The sequence below is a fragment of the Myotis myotis genome, unplaced genomic scaffold (genome assembly GCF_014108235.1).
Source record: "Myotis myotis isolate mMyoMyo1 unplaced genomic scaffold, mMyoMyo1.p scaffold_m19_p_1, whole genome shotgun sequence".
Classification (NCBI taxonomy): domain Eukaryota; kingdom Metazoa; phylum Chordata; class Mammalia; order Chiroptera; family Vespertilionidae; genus Myotis; species Myotis myotis.
In genome coordinates, this window is record NW_023416313.1 from 124821335 (window position 1) to 124837447 (window position 16113).

Here is a 16113-nt window from a genome sequence, read left to right on the forward strand (position 1 = left end):
CCAGAACAAAGGATTCACACAGACTGAGAGTGAAGGGATGGAAAAAAAAATTTCAGGAAAATGGAAATGAGAAAAAAGCTGGGATTGCGATACTTATATCTGACAAAATAGACCTCAAAGTAAAGGCCATAACAAGAGATAAGGAAGGCCACTACATAAAACTAAAGGGAGCAATTCAACAAGAAGATATAATTCTGGTAAACATATATGCACCCAATACAGGAGCACCCAAATACATAAAACAGCTTCTAGAAGATATCAAGGGAGAGATCAATAGCAATACAGTCATAGTAGGGGGCTTTAATACCCCACTGAAAACACTGGATAAATCCTCTAAACAAAAAATCAGCAAAGAAACAGCAATCCTAAATGACTCACTAGATCAGACGGACTTAATTGACATCTTCAGAATATTTCACCCCAAAGCTACAGAATATACATTCTTCTCCAGTGCACATGGGACATTTTCAAAGATAGACCATATATTAGGACACAGGCAAAGTCTCTTCAAATTCAAGAGAATAGAAATCGTAACAAGCATCTTCTCAAATCACAATGGCATAAAATAAGAAATCAACTACAATAAAAACATTGAAAAAAATCAAACATTTGGAGGGTAAATAGCATGCTATTGAGCAATGACTGGTTTACCAGAGAGATCAAAGAAGAAATAAAAAGCATCCTGGGAACAAATGACAATTAAAACACAACAATCCAAAATCTATGGGACACAATGAAAGCAGTCCTGAGAGGGAAGCTCATAGCTCTACAGGCCTACCTCAAAAAACAAGAAAAACTGGCAATAAATGATCTAACCCTACAACTCAAAGAGTTGGAAAGAGAGCAATAACAAAAGCCCACAGTATCCAGAAGGAAGGAAATAATAAAGATCAGAGCAGAAATAAACAACAGAGAGACCAAAAAAACAATACAAAAGATCAATGAAACCAAGAGCTGGTTCTTTGAAATGTTTAACAAAATTGATGAACCTCTAGCCAGGCTCACCAAGAAACAAAGAGAGAGGACCCAAATAAACAAAATCAGAAATGAAAGAGGTGAAGTAACAACTGACCCTACTGATGTACAAAGGATTGACAAAAAATACTACGAACAACTCTACTCCAAAAAAGTGGACAACCTCAATGAAATGGACACATTCCTAGAAAAATACAAGCTTCCAAAACTCAACCAGGAAGAATAAAAAAACCTGAATAGGCAAATAACTACTGATGAAATTGAAACAGTAATCAAAAAGCTTCAGCAAACAAAAGCCCTGGACCAGATGGCTTCACAGGGGAGTTTTACTGAACATTCAAAGAAGAAATAAAGCCAATCCTTCTCAGACTATTCGAAAAAATTCAAGAGGAAGGCACACTTCCAAGTTCTTTCTATGAAGCCAGCATTACCCTAATCCAAAAACCAGATAAAGACACCACAAAGAAAGAGAATTACAGGCCAATATCCCTGATGAACATAGATGCTAAAATCCTCAACAAAATTCTAGCAAACCAGATCCAGCATTACCTTAGGAAGATCATACACCATGACGAAGTGGGATTTATTCCAGGAATGCAAGGCTGGTACAATATCCGCAAATCAGTAAACACAATACATCACATAAACAAGTTGAGAGACAAAAATCACATAATCATATCGATTGATGAAGAAAAGGCATTTGACAAAGTCCAACACCCTTTTCTGATAAAAATGCTCAGCAAAGTGGGAATAGATGGATCATACCTCAACATAATAAAAGCCTTATATGAAAAACCTACAACCAACATCATACTCAATGAACAAAAACTAAAACCATTTCCCTTACGAACGGGAACAAGACAGGGATGCCCACTTTCACCACTACTGTTCGGCATAGTACTGGAAGTGCTAGCCAAAATGATAAGACTAGAAGAAGAAATAATAGGCATCCAAATTGGAAAAGAAGAAGTAAAATTGTCATTATTAGCAGATGACATGATACTGTACTTAGAAAACCCTAAAGACTCCATCAAAAAATTATTAGACGTAATAAATGAATTTGGCAATGTAGCAGGATACAAAATTAACGCCAAGAAATCTATGGCATTTTTATACACCAACAGTGAACTTACAGAAAGAGAAATTAAAAAAACAATCCCATTTACCATTGCACCAAAAAAATTAAAATACCTAGGAATAAACTTAACCAAGGAGGTAAAAGACCTCTACCCAAAAAACTACATGACATTGAAAAAGGAAATAGAGGAAGACATAAACAGATGGAAGAACATACCGTGTTCATGGACTGGTAGAATCATCATCATCAAAATGTCCATACTACCAAAAGCAATCTATAGATTCAATTCACTCCCCATTAAAATACCAACAGCATATTTCACAGATCTAGAAAGAATGCTCCAAAAATACATCTGGAATAAAAAACAAACAAACAAACAACAACAACAACAAAAAAAAAACGAATAGCTGCTGCGATCCTAAGAAAGAAGAACAAAGTAGGTGGGATCTCAATACCAGATATCAAGCTGTATTACAAAGCCACTGTTCTCAAAACTGCATGGTACTGGCACAAGAACAGACATATAGACCAATGGAGTAGAATAGAGAACCCAGAAATCGACCCAAACCACTATGCTCAATTAATATTTGACAAAGGAGGCAAGAACATACAATGGAGTCAAGACAGTCTCTTCAATAAATGGTGCTGGGAAATGTGGTCAGACACATGCAAAAAAATGAAACTAGACCACCAACTTACACCATACACAAAAATAAACTCAAAATGGATTAAGGACTTAAACATAAGACAGGAAAACATAAGATTATTAGAGGAATCCACAGGTAGCAAAATCTCAGATATATGCCGAAGGAATTTCTTCACTGACACAGCTCGTAGGGCAATGGAAACTAAAGGGAAAATAAACAAATGGGACTATATCAAAATAAAAAGCTTCTGCACAGCAAAAGAAACCATCAACAAAACAACTAGAAAACCCACTGCATGGGAGAACATATTTGCCAATGATATCTCCGATAAAGGTTTAATCTCCAACATTTATAGGGAACTCATACAATTTAACAAAAAGAAGATAAACAACCCAATCAAAAAATGGGCAACAGACCTAAATAGACACTTTTTGAAAGAGGACATACATAAGGCTAGAGACATATGAGAACATGCTCAAAGTCACTAATCATCTGAGAGTAGCAAATCAAAACGACAATGAGGTACCATCTCACACCTGTCAGAATGGCTATCATCAACAAATCAACAAATGACAAATGCTGGCGAGGATGCGGAGAAAAAGGAACCCTCGTTCACTGCTGATGGGAATGCAGACTGGTGCAGCCACTGTGGAGAACAGTATGCAGTTTCCTCAAAAAACTAAAAATGAAACTTCCATTTGACCCAGTGATCCCACTTCTAGGAATATATCCCAAGAAACCAGAAACACCAATCAGAAGGATATATGCTTCCCTATGTTCATAGCAGCACAATTTACAATAGCTAAGATTTGGAATCAGCCTAAGTGCCCATCAGCAGATGAATGGATTAAAAAACTTTGGCACATCTACACAATGGAATACTATGTTGCTGTAAAAAGGAAGGAACTCCTACCATTTGCAACAGCATGGATGGAGCTGGAGAGCATTATGCTAAGTGAAATAAGTCAGTCAGAGAAAGATAAATATCACATGCTCTCACTCATTTGTGGATTATAATGAACAACCTAAACCGATGAACTAAAACAGATGTAGAGACAGAGAAGCATCGATTAGATGCTCAAAACTCGGAGAGATAGCAGGGGAGGGTGGGGGTGAGGGGGAAAGATCAACCAAAGGACTTGTATGCATGCATATAAGCATAAGTGATGGATGTGGACAACAAGGGGTGAGGGTGAGGGCAGGATTGGGAGGGATGAGGGGGACATTGGAGGGATAAGGACACATTTGAAATATCTTATTCAATAAAGGGAAATAAAATAAAATAAAATAAATGAAAAAGTTTTTAAAAAAAGGATAAAAAGGTGGAATTAAAACTAAAAGCAAACTTAAACAGATGAAACTAACAAAGGAAAAGGCAAAGAACTAATCCAACTCATGAATACAGACTTTAACATACGTTATACTCAGTCTTGGACAAGAGTTGAGGGAAGGAATTGCAAAAAAAAAAAAAAAATCATGAAATCTCTCTGGCAGGTTTTTTGGGTTTTTTTATAGTGGCATGGGTGAAGAAGTTCTTAAACAGTCCTAGAAGTATATTATAGGGTTGAGCAAATGAGTATATGTTGATGTTGAGAGTTAGGATTCTCACTGTGGAAATGAAGGTGTCTATAAAAACTCCAGATTTCTAAATATGTCTATTCAAGTTTATATACATACTAAAGGCCCAGTGCACAGGGCAGGGGGGTGGTTCCTCAGCCTGGCCTGCACCCTCTTCAATCCAGGACCCCTCATAGGATGTCCAACTGCCTCTTGCAATCCAGGACTGCTGGCTCCTAACCCCTAGCCTGTCTGCCTGCCTGATTGCCCCTAACCACCTCTGCCTGCCTGCTTGATTGTCTCTTAACTGCTCCCCTATCGGCCTGATCACCCCTAACTGCTCCCCTGCTGGACTGATCGCCCTTAACTGCCTCTGCCTCACCCTGCACCCAGGACCCAGGATTCCCTCCCTCTGGCCAGCCGCAGGCACAGGCGCAGCAACTGGCCCCGGGACTGTGGGGCGGGCAGCTTGTCCCTCTTCCAGGCCACAGCCTGACTGGTCCCCATTCCTCTCTCGTGAGCTCATTTGTGCCTGGCTGGTCCCCATTCCTCTCTCCCCAGTGTTGAGTGTCAGAGCTGTTACAGCATGATGGCATGAGGGCATGACAACCATTTGCATATTGGCTCTTTATTATATAGGATATTTGTGTACTTTATATGTATGTATGAATATATCAAATGTATATATACACTTGCATATGTTCCCTAATTCTGTCTGCTGAAAGGGCAGAAAAGCTAAGACACTCTAGGATCAAGTGGGTACAATTAACAATTAGATCTTGATTCCTAATAAAATTTCACATTAAAAAGAAATAAGGGCTCTAACCGGTTTGGCTCAGTGGATAGAGCATCGGTCTGCAGACTGAAAGGTCCCAGGTTTGATTCCGGTCAAGGGCATGTACCTTGGTTGCAGGCACATCCCCAGTAGGGGGTGTGCAGGAGGCAGCTGATCAATGTTTCTCTCTCATTGATGTTTCTAACTCTCTATCCCTCTCCCTTCCTCTCTGTAAAAAATCAATAAAATAAATTTAAAAAAAAAAAAAAAAGGCTCCTTCAGCAAAATGGCAAATAGGAAGCCTGATATCCTCTTTCCCCCATGAAGACAGAGATTTAACATCAAACAAACTAGATGCCTCCATGACAAATCCAGAAATCAGTTAAAAGGCTGCTGAGCCCCAGGTGAGGACAAAGCCAACCACATCAAAGCCCAGTAGGAATTTTTTTTACTCTCTCCACTTCAACTTGACACATCCCCTTCACTACCTCTGCAAGGCAGCACACTTGGATCTCCTGAACTCCCATTTTTCACTTAGGGATAGAAAGAATTAGAACCCACATACAAATTTATCACATTTCCAGGGTACCGCCCAAGGGTCTGGTTTCTCTCTTGCCTCTCTCCAAGTATTACTGAAGGGAACCCAGTGCCAAGCTGAGGGTCTCTAAGAACAAGCCATCCACCATGCACTAAAGTCTGCAGTACGATAAATAGACACAAGGTGGAGCTCCAGTACTATGATTTACAATAGCACCAGTCAGACTGCAGTATCACAGGGAGATAGTGGGAGAATGCCTGAATAGAAATCTACAAATTTCTTCCATAGCAGACTATATGCAATATATAATTATATGCAATTTAGGCACGGGACCACCTACACACAAAAATAAATGTTTGCGAGGTCTCCAGAATTAAGGCAATTTGGCAAAAATCTTTCATATAAAAAAATCAGGTCACAAAGTGGAAGAATTGGCCGATTCTTCAGATGCCAAAATTCCAACAACAAAAAATAACAATACAAAGAAAAAGAAAACCATCAAATATTAACATTAAATTAAGTATCAAAAACTAGAATTAAAGAAACCAAAATACAGTATATGAATTGCCAGACAAATAATTCAAAATTATCATTTTAAGGATGTGTAATGGGTTAAAATGAAGTACAGATAGACAACTAAACAAAATCAGGAAAATGATGCATGAACAACATGAGAACATCAATAAAAATATATAAACCATGAAGAAAAACAAAATAGAAATTCTGGACTAAAGAATGCAGTAACTTACTTGAAAAATTCATTATAGGGGCTCAAGAGCAAATTTGACCAGGTAGAGAAAAGATTCAGCAAACTCAATACAGGATATTCAAATTTACTGAGACAAAGAAGGGAAAAGAATTAAAGCTTAAAAAACAACAACAGTGAAGCAAGCCTATGGGATATAGAGATATCAAGAAGCAGAACAACATACACATTATGTGAATCCAAGGAGAACAAAGAAAGGGGAAGAGAATTTACTTGAAGAAATGCTGAAATTTTCTAAAATCTGAAGGAAAAAATAGACATATAAATTCAAGTAGCTTAAAGAACTCCAACTAGAAAAATATCTAAAGGGATTTATACCAAGATACATCAATAATCAAACTGTCAAAAGTCACAACAAAGAGAGAGATAATCTAAATGACTCATTTCATACAAGTAGTTTCTATCAGATCATCAGCGAATTTCTAACCAAACAGCCTGCTGGCTGGGGGGAGGAGTATAATAACATATTCAAAGGACTGAAAGAAAAAAAATGCAATCAAGAAGAATGCTGTATCTTGCAAAACTATCCTTCAAAAATGAGGGAGAAATCAAGACTGCCCCAGATAGGAACCAAGATGGTGGCATAGGTAAACATATGTACTTGCTGCCCCTCACAATCACATGAAAATTACAACTATCATCCAGAACTGTGGGAAGGCTGGCTGAGTAGAAGAACTACAACTAGAGAGGTAACGAAGAAAGCGCATTGAGACTGGTAGGAGGTGCGGAAGCATAGAACAGGCTGGCACCCGAGTGTGCCACTTTTTTAATCGGAAGGGAGATACAAGCTCCTGCTTGCTCTGAGCTCCAGTGCCGGGCGAGACTCAGGGGGATCCAGACACTTACAGGGAGAAACTGGACTGTCTGACATCAGAGTGGGAATGCAGGGTGGCTTTCTTCCAGATAGAGGTGCTCACAACAGTCATTGTTCTTGTGCTGGGACCTCTCTGGTACAGGGCTGACTGGCAGCCATTGCTCTTTGCTCCACCCTGGAGATTCCCTGAGACCCTGCCCTACCCAATTTACAACCCCATCCAAGCTGTGTGCAGAGGCTTTTGCATATGAATGGCCTGTCCTTTCTCAGCCTAAAACTTGTCAAACAAGCTTGCAGCTAGACTAGGGAGCCCTAAAGCTATCAAAAGAAGACCCAAGGCCACACCAGCACCAGCCTGCCTTGCTTCACAGCTGGGCCTCATCTGGACACTTCCAAACCCATACAAAGAGGAGGAATCTGCAGATCACTCTGTAGCTCCTGCTGGATGGCTCTAGGCAGTGGCTGACTTTGCACTACCTTGGAGATCCAAGAGCCAGTGTACCCAGTGGTCAGTGCAAGACCATACCAGATTACAACTATTCACCTCCATAAGTGACAGACTCAGTGAGCACCAAAGCCCCACTAAAGCAAGTCCTGCCCCATAAGAGTGTCTCCGGCATAGCAGTTCTCCCACTGTTGTCGCAGCTGGTCCCCATAGCCAATTGGCCTGGAGGTCAATTCCTCCCAGTGATACCAACAGCAATCAAGACTCAACTACAACAAGACTGTGCACACAGCCCACAAAGGGGTGCACCAAGAGTGTCCACCTCAGGTGACTGGGGAGGCTGAGCCACTTATAGGACACAAGGCCACTCTATCAACTCAAGGAGACTTAGCAGCTACGCAATACATAGAAACAAACGCAGGGAAGCAGCCAAAATGTGATGTGGAGACAAATAAACGTGTCAGAAATGAAAGAAATGAAGAAAGCAAACTACTGGATATAGAGTTCAAAATTACAGTTATAAGGTTACTCAAGTATCTTCTAGAAACTTCCAAGGAACTTAGTGAGACCTTCAAGGATCTTAGTGAGAATGCCAAAAGAATGGAAAAGGACCAGTCAGAAATTAAGCATACACTGACTGAAATAAAGAATAATATACAGGGATTCAACAGTAGACTAAAGCAGTGGTTCTCAACCTTCTTAATGCCGTGACCCTTTAATTCAGTTCCTCATGTTGTGGTGACCCCCAGCCATAAAATTATTTTCACTGCTACTTCATAACTGTAATTCTGCTACTGTTGTGAATCGTAATGTAAATATCTGATATGCAGGATGTAGTTTCATTGTTCGCCACCCACAGGTTGAGAATCGCTGGACTAGAGGATCCCAAGAATCAAATCAATGATTTGCAATACGAGGAAGCAGAAAACATCCAACCAGAAGAGCAAAAAGAAAAAAAGAATCCAAAAATATGAAGATAGTGTAAGGAGCCTCTGGGACAACTTTAGTGTACCAACATCGGAATTATGGGGGTGCCAGAAGAAGAGAGAGAGTAAGATATTAAAAACCTTTTTGAAGAAATAATGACAGAAAACTTCCCCTACCTGGTGAAAGAAATAGACTTACAAGTCCAGAAAGTGCGGAGAACACCAAAGAAGAGTAATCCAAAGAAGACCACACCAAGATACATCACTATTAAAATGTCAAGGGCAGAAGACAAAGAGAGAATATAAAGTGCAGCAAGAGAAAAACAGTTATCTACAAGGGAGTACCCATACGATTGTCAGCTGATTTCTCAACAGAAACTATGCAGGCCAGAAGGGAGTGGCAAGAAATATTCAAAGTGATGAATAGCAAGAACCTACAACCAAGATTACTCTACCCAGCAAAGCTGTCATTTAGAATTGAAGGTCAGATAAATAACTTCACAGACAAGAAAAAGCTAAAGGAGTTCATCACAACCAAACCAGTATGGTATGAAATGCTGAAGGGTATTCTTTAAGAAGAGGAAGAAGGAAAAGGTAAAGATAAAAAAATTATGAATAATGAAATGACAACAAATACACATCTATCAACAAGTGAATCTAAAAATCAAATGAGCCGAAACCGGTTTGGCTCAGTGGATAGAGCGTCGGCTTGCAGACTGAAAGGTCCTGGGTTCGATTCCGGTCAAGGGCATGTACCTGGGTTGCGGGCATATCCCCAGTAGGAGATGTGCAGGAGGCAGCTGATCGATGTTTCTCTCTCATTGATGTTTCTAACTCTCTATCTCTCTCCCTTCCTCTCTGTAAAAAATCAATAAAATATATTTTTTAAAAATAAATAAAATAAAAATCAAATGAATAAAAAATCTATGAACAAAATAAACTGGTGAATGTAATAAAATCAGGAGCACGGAAATAGAGTGGACGGACAATTCTCCGGGGGAAGGGGGAGTGGAGGGGTGCGGGAAGAGAGTGGATAAAGATCTTATATGCATGTATGCAGGACCTATGGACTTGGACAGTGGGGTGGTAAGGGCCTAAAGTGGAGTGGGAACTGGGTGGAGGGGAGTTATGGGGGGAAGAGGGATATCTGTAATAATCTGAACAATAAAGATTAAAAAAAATAAGGCTTCCCCAGATTAAAAATAAATGTGGAGGGAGTTCATCACTGCTATACCTTCCATACAAAGCTGCTGATGGGCATCCTACCAACTGATAAAAAGGACAATAAATATCAACACAAAGCATTTAAAAATGTAAAATTACCTTGCAAAGGTAAATATATCAACAAATACAAAAATCTTATAATATTGCAAAGTAAGTGAGTAAATCACTTATAAATCAGGTACAGAATTTTTATTGAAATGCATAAAAACTCATAAATTTGTTAATTAACATGCAATATAAAAAGATGTCATTTGTGTCATCAGTAACATATATTAGAAGGGAGAAAATATGTGTTTTTATATGCAATTGAAGTTAAGTTGTTATCAGTTTAAAATAGGTTATCATACTTTAAAAAATTGCATGTAATTGCAATAGTAACCACAAAATCAGTATCTGCAGAATATATAAAAAGGCAAATGAGAAGAAAATCAAAATATGTCACTACACAAAAATCAACAAAACTCAAAAGAAGAGAGCAAGCAAGGTAAAGAGGAAGAAAAAAGCCAAGAGACAGAGAAAGCAATTAACAAAATGGCAATAGTAAGTCCTTCCTTATTAGTAGTTACATTAAATATAAATCAATTAAACAAATTAATTTAAGGACAGATATTATGGTTAAATTTATTTTTTTAAGATCCAACTAAATGTTACGTACAACAGACTCACTTTAGAGCTCAGGAATGACACAAGTTAAAAGAGAAAGGCTGGAAGAAGGTATTCCATGTAAACAGAAACCTAAAGAGGGTAGGGGTAGCCAATTTTATACCAGACAAAATAGAGTTTAAAATGAAAACTGCCCAAAAAATACAAAGAATGACATCACATAAGGATTAAAGGATCAACTCACCAGGAATATACAACTATTATAAATACAGGTGTGCCTAACATTAGGCACCAAAATATCTGAAACAAACTCTGACAGAATTGAAAGAAGAAACAGAGAGCAACACAATCCTATCTAATAAAAGAGAAGCATGGTAATTGGCGTACAACCGCTACCCTTCCCATTGGCTAATCAGGGCGATATGCAAATTAACTGTCAGCCAAGATGGCGGCCGGCAGCCAGGCAGCTTGAAACTAACATGAGGCTTGCTTGCTTCAGTGACGGAGGAAACCAGTGTTCCCCTCCTGCCTTACAGGCCTCTGAGCCTGCAGTTTGAAACATTTTAACAAATACAGAAGCTAAAAAAAACCCCAGAAACCAGCTTTCAGCGAGCTGGGATCTCAGAGCTGGAGTCAGAGCTGGAGTTATACATTGTTTCAATCTGAAACAAACCAGATACCTACTTTCAGCAGCAGAGGCCTAAGAGCTGGAGCCTCAGAGCTAAAGCTGGCCCAGAATAAAAAAAGAAAAAAACAAAAAAAGAAAAAAAGGAGCAGTTGGGAGCTTCCGTCACCCGCCAGCCTGAAAACAGCCCTCAGCCCCTCACCCAGGCTGGTCAGGCACCCCAGTGGGGACCCCCACCCTGAAGGGTGTGTGACCAGCTGCAAACAGCCATCATCCCCTCACCCAGGCTGGCCAGGCACCCCAGTGGGGACCCCCACCCTGAAGGATGTGTGACCAGCTGCAAACAGCCATCATCCCCTCACCCAGGCTGGCCAGGCACCCCAGTGGGGACCCCCACCCTGATCCAGGACACCCTTCAGGGAAAACCAGCCAGCCCCACCCATGTACCAGGCCTCTACCCTATATAGTAAAAGGGTAATATGCCTCCCAGCACCGGGATCAGCGGAGCCGAGAGGCCTCCTGGCACCGGGATCAGCGTGACAGGGGGCAGAGCCCAAACCCCCTGATCGCCCTGCGGCTCTGTGTGTGACAGGGGGTGGGGCCACAACCTCCCTATCCGCCCTGCTCTGTTTGTGACAGGGGAAGGCGCCCCAACCTCCTGATCAGCCCTGTTCTGTGCCTGATACGGGGGAGCTCCCCAACCTCTGATCGCCCTGCGGCTCTGTGTATGACAGGGTGCGGCGCCCCAACCCGCCCCCCCCCCCCCATGGGCCCTGCTCTGTGTGTGATGGGGTAGAGCCATAACCTCCCCATCGGCCCTGCCCTGAGTGTGACAGTGGTGGCGTCCCAACCCCCTGATCCGCCCTGCTCTGTGTGTGACAGGGGGCGGCGCCCCAACTCCCCTATCGGCCCTACTCTCTGAGTGACAGGGGGGAGCTCCTCAACCCCCTGATGGGCCCTGCTCTGTGCGTGACAGGGGGGAGCTCCCCAACCCCCTGATGGGCCCTGCTCTGTGCGTGACAGGGGGAAGCTCCCCAACCCCCTGATCGACCCTGGTCCCTGCGTGACAGGGTAAGGAGCCCCAACCCCCCTGATGGGCCCTGCTCTGTATGTGACAGGGGGCAGTGCCCCAACCTCCGGATTGGCCCTGCTCTGTGCGTGACAGGGGGTGGCGCCGCAACCTCCCCATTGACCCTGCCTTAAGTGTGACAGGGGGTGGTGCCCCAACCCCCCAATCGGCCCTACCTTGAGCGTTACTGGGGGTGGTATCGCAACCTCCTGATCCGCCCTGCTCTGTGCATGACAGGGTCGGCGCCCCAACACCCCAATCGGCCCTGCTCTGAGCCCGACCAGGGGCTGCACCTAGGGATTGGGCCTGCCTTCTGCCACCCGGGAGCAGGCCTAAGCCAGCAGGGCGTTATCTCCCAAGGGGTACCAGACTGCGAGAGGGCACAGGCCAGGCTGAGGGCCCCCCCTTCCCCCCGAGTGCACAAATTTTTGTGCACCAGGCCTCTAGTAATATTATAAGATTTTAAAAACCCACTTTCAGTTATGGGTAGAACAATCATACAAAATGTCAATAAGGAAACAGAAGACTTGACCAATACCATGAACTAATAGACATAATAAGAATATATAAAATATTCCATCCAACAACAGAAAAATACTTGCTCTTCTCAAGCACAGGTGGAACATTCTCCAAAATAGACACGTTAGGACACAAAACAAGTTTTTGTTATTGTTTTTGTTTTTGCTATAGTGGTTTTAGATAGGGAGGAGGGGAGAGAAAGAGAGAGAGAGAAACATCAATGTGAGAGATACATTGAACAGTTGCTTCCGATAGACACCCCAACTGGGTATCAAACCTGCAACCTAGGTATGTGCCCTGACCGGGAATCAAACCCACAACCTTCCAAGTGCACCTTCCAGGGCTAAAACAAGTTTTAACAAATTTAAGGGGACAAGCATAATGTAAAACATCTTCCTGAACCTAATGGAATAAAACTAGAAATCAATAGCAGAAAGAACAGGGGACAAATCCACAAATACGTAAAAATTAAGTAACATGCTATTAAACAACCCATGGGTCAAAGAAAAATTCACAAATAAAATTAGAAAATATCTGGAGACAATTGAAAAAGAAAATATAAAATAGCAAAAGTAACAGGATTCAACAAAAGCAGTAATAAAGAGAAATGTATAGAAGTAAATGTTTACATTACAAAAGAAGATCTCAAACTAAAAACCTAACCTTATACCTAAAGAAACAATAAAAAAAAAGAACAATCTAAATACAAAGTGGGCAAAACTGGAAGGAAATAATAAATATTAAAGCAGAGAAAATCAATGAAACCAAGAGTTGTTTTTTTTTAAAGATATAACTCTTTTTTTAATATATTTTATTTATTTTTTACAGAGAGGAAGGGAGAGGGACAGAGAGCTAGAAACATTAATGAGAGAGAGACATCAATCAGCTGCCTCCTGCACACTCCCCACTGGGGATGTGCCCACAACCAAGGAACATGCCTGGGACCCTTGTGTCCGCAGGCCAACGTTCTATCCACTGAGCCAAACTGGTTAGGGCCCAAGAATTTTTTTTTAAAGATCAGCAAAAGTGACAAGTCTTCGGCCAAATTAAAAAAAAAAAGCGAGAAGAATCAAATAGCTAAAATTAGAAGAAAAAGGGAGCTACTACAATAATGTCTACTGAAAGACAAAGGACCATAAGAGATTACTATGACAAATTATATGACAAATTATTGGATAACCCAGAAATAGATAAATTATAAGAAACATAAAACCTACCATGGCCAAACCACGAAAAAAAATAAAAAATAAATTGAACAGACCTATAATAGTGATTAGTTTGAAGCAATAACCAAAAGTCTCCTGACAATGAAAATCCCAAACCCAGAAAAATTCACTAAAGAATTCTACCAAGCATTTAAAAAAATAACACCAATTCTTCTAAAACTCTTCCCAAAAACCAAAAAGGATTGAACCTATCAAACCTATCCCATGAGGCATTACCCAGATATCAAAACTAATCAAGAACACAAGAAAACCACAGACCAATATCCCTGATAAATATTTATGCAAAATTCCTAAACAAAATACTAGCAAACAGATTCAAAGGCATTTAAAAAGGATCACACAACATATCCAAGTATGATTTATACCTGGAACATAGGACGGCTCAACATCCTATACAATAAAAGCCTAATATGCTAAGTCTCTGGTCGTCCGGTCGTCCGTTCAACCAATCACGTAATATGCTAATGATATGCTAGGGCTGCTCAACCGCTCACTATGATGTGCACTGACTACCAAGAGGCAGAGAGTCAACCAATCAACCAATCGCTATGACATTCACTGACCACCAGGGGGCAGACGCTCCAACTGGTAGGTTAGCTTGCTGCTGGGGTCCAGCAGAACGGAACTGAGTGAGATGGGCCGGGCACATCCTGGAGCCCTCCCACAGCCCCTCTCCGGTTGGCCAACCTCCCACGTCCCTCCCCGGCCCCAATCATGCACCAGTGGAGCTCCTCAGCCTGGCCTGTGCCCTCTTGCAATCTGGGACCCCTCAGGGGATGTTGGAGAGCCGGTTTCAGCCCAATCCCACAGGCCAGGCCGAGGGACCCCACTTGTGCATGAATTTTTGCACTGGACTTCTAGTATGTAATAATATGTAACAACATAATATATCAAGTAGGTAACAATGTAACATACCACATAAATAAAATTAATAAAAACCACATGATCATCTCCACAGATACAGAAAAAGCATTTGAAAAAAAAATTAACACTTCATGATAAAAAATAAAAAGCACTCTATAAACTAAGAATAGAAAAATATTACTTCAACATAAAAATCCATGTAAGAACAGCCACAACTAACATCATATTCAATGGGAAAATACTGACAGCTTTTCTTCTAAGACCAAGAACAAGGCAAGGATGCCCACTCTTGCCACCACTATTCAGCATATTACGAGAAGTTTTAGATGGAGTAATCAGCAAAGAAAAAAAAATGAAAGACACAGACATTGTAAAACAAGAAGAAAAATTGTATTTGCAAACAACATGGTGTTATATGTATAAAACCCTAAAGATTCCACACACAAAAAGTACTAATTTAAAAACTCAGCAAAGTTAAAGAATATAAAACCAAGACTCAAAAATTAGTTCAATTCCTTTATGTTCACACTGACCAATCCAAAAATGAATTAAAGCAATTCCCTATGTTCATAGAAGCATTATATACAATAGCCAAGATATGGAAAGAGGCCAAGTGCTCATCAGTAGATGAGTGGGTAAAAAATCTGTGGTACAGAAGGAGGAGAAATGGTGGCCGAATAGGCAGAAGTGTCCTGCACCTTGTCCAGGAGCAGATAAAAGGAGCAACTAAATTGAATAACATCCACCCAGAATTGGTGAATTAGATACAACTGGTGAGACAATTTGCAGCCAGGAAGGGCAAAGGACACCTGGAGAATGGTAGGATCAAGGATCTGGGCTGGAGACAGACGTGCAACCACCGTCAAGAGTGTCAGAGGAAGCTGCACTCCACCAAGTCCGTGTCCCTTGGAGACAGGTGTAACATCCGACTGTGGAAAGCAAGTCCACAGGGCTGCTGGCAGCTGGGGAATGTAGATCTAAGTCCACAGCTACAAGAGGCTGCACCCAGAAAGGCAGCCTGATGAGCTGCCCAAGCAGCACAGTACCAGGTGAAGAGAAACTTGTAGTTGCGTGGTTGTTTTGCCTCTGTTTTGTCTTTACTTTTATCCACTAAATCCAGTTTATAGGACCTTTCGATTATAAACACTCTCCCAAGGCTGTGATGCACATAAAGGTGCTGATTTATGGAGACTGGGGAGAGGATGTGGAGGAGCGCAGGACAGGAAGAGGTGACCAGGAATGCGGCACTGAGGCATTCATGACTGTCCAAACCTAAGCAGCCATTTTTCTCCTGAAGAGTCAGCACATCCCAGCAGCCTTGAGACAGCTAATTATAGACACACCCAACCTACACCTTGAGCTTTACAAAGGAAACAAAGATGTGAATAGCCCCAAAGAGCCCCCAGGGACTGGGTTGAAGAGGGGCCATTCTGTACCAAAAAGCAAAACAGAACCACCCCCA

At 41.4% G+C, this 16113-nt stretch overlaps 1 protein-coding gene across 1 annotated transcript in view; it reads right to left on the reverse strand.

The window, feature by feature from the left end:
• Positions 1-16113, reverse strand: part of CCDC7 (coiled-coil domain containing 7) — a 179993-nt gene that overhangs the window by 144363 nt on the left and 19517 nt on the right. The window lies entirely within an intron of this gene.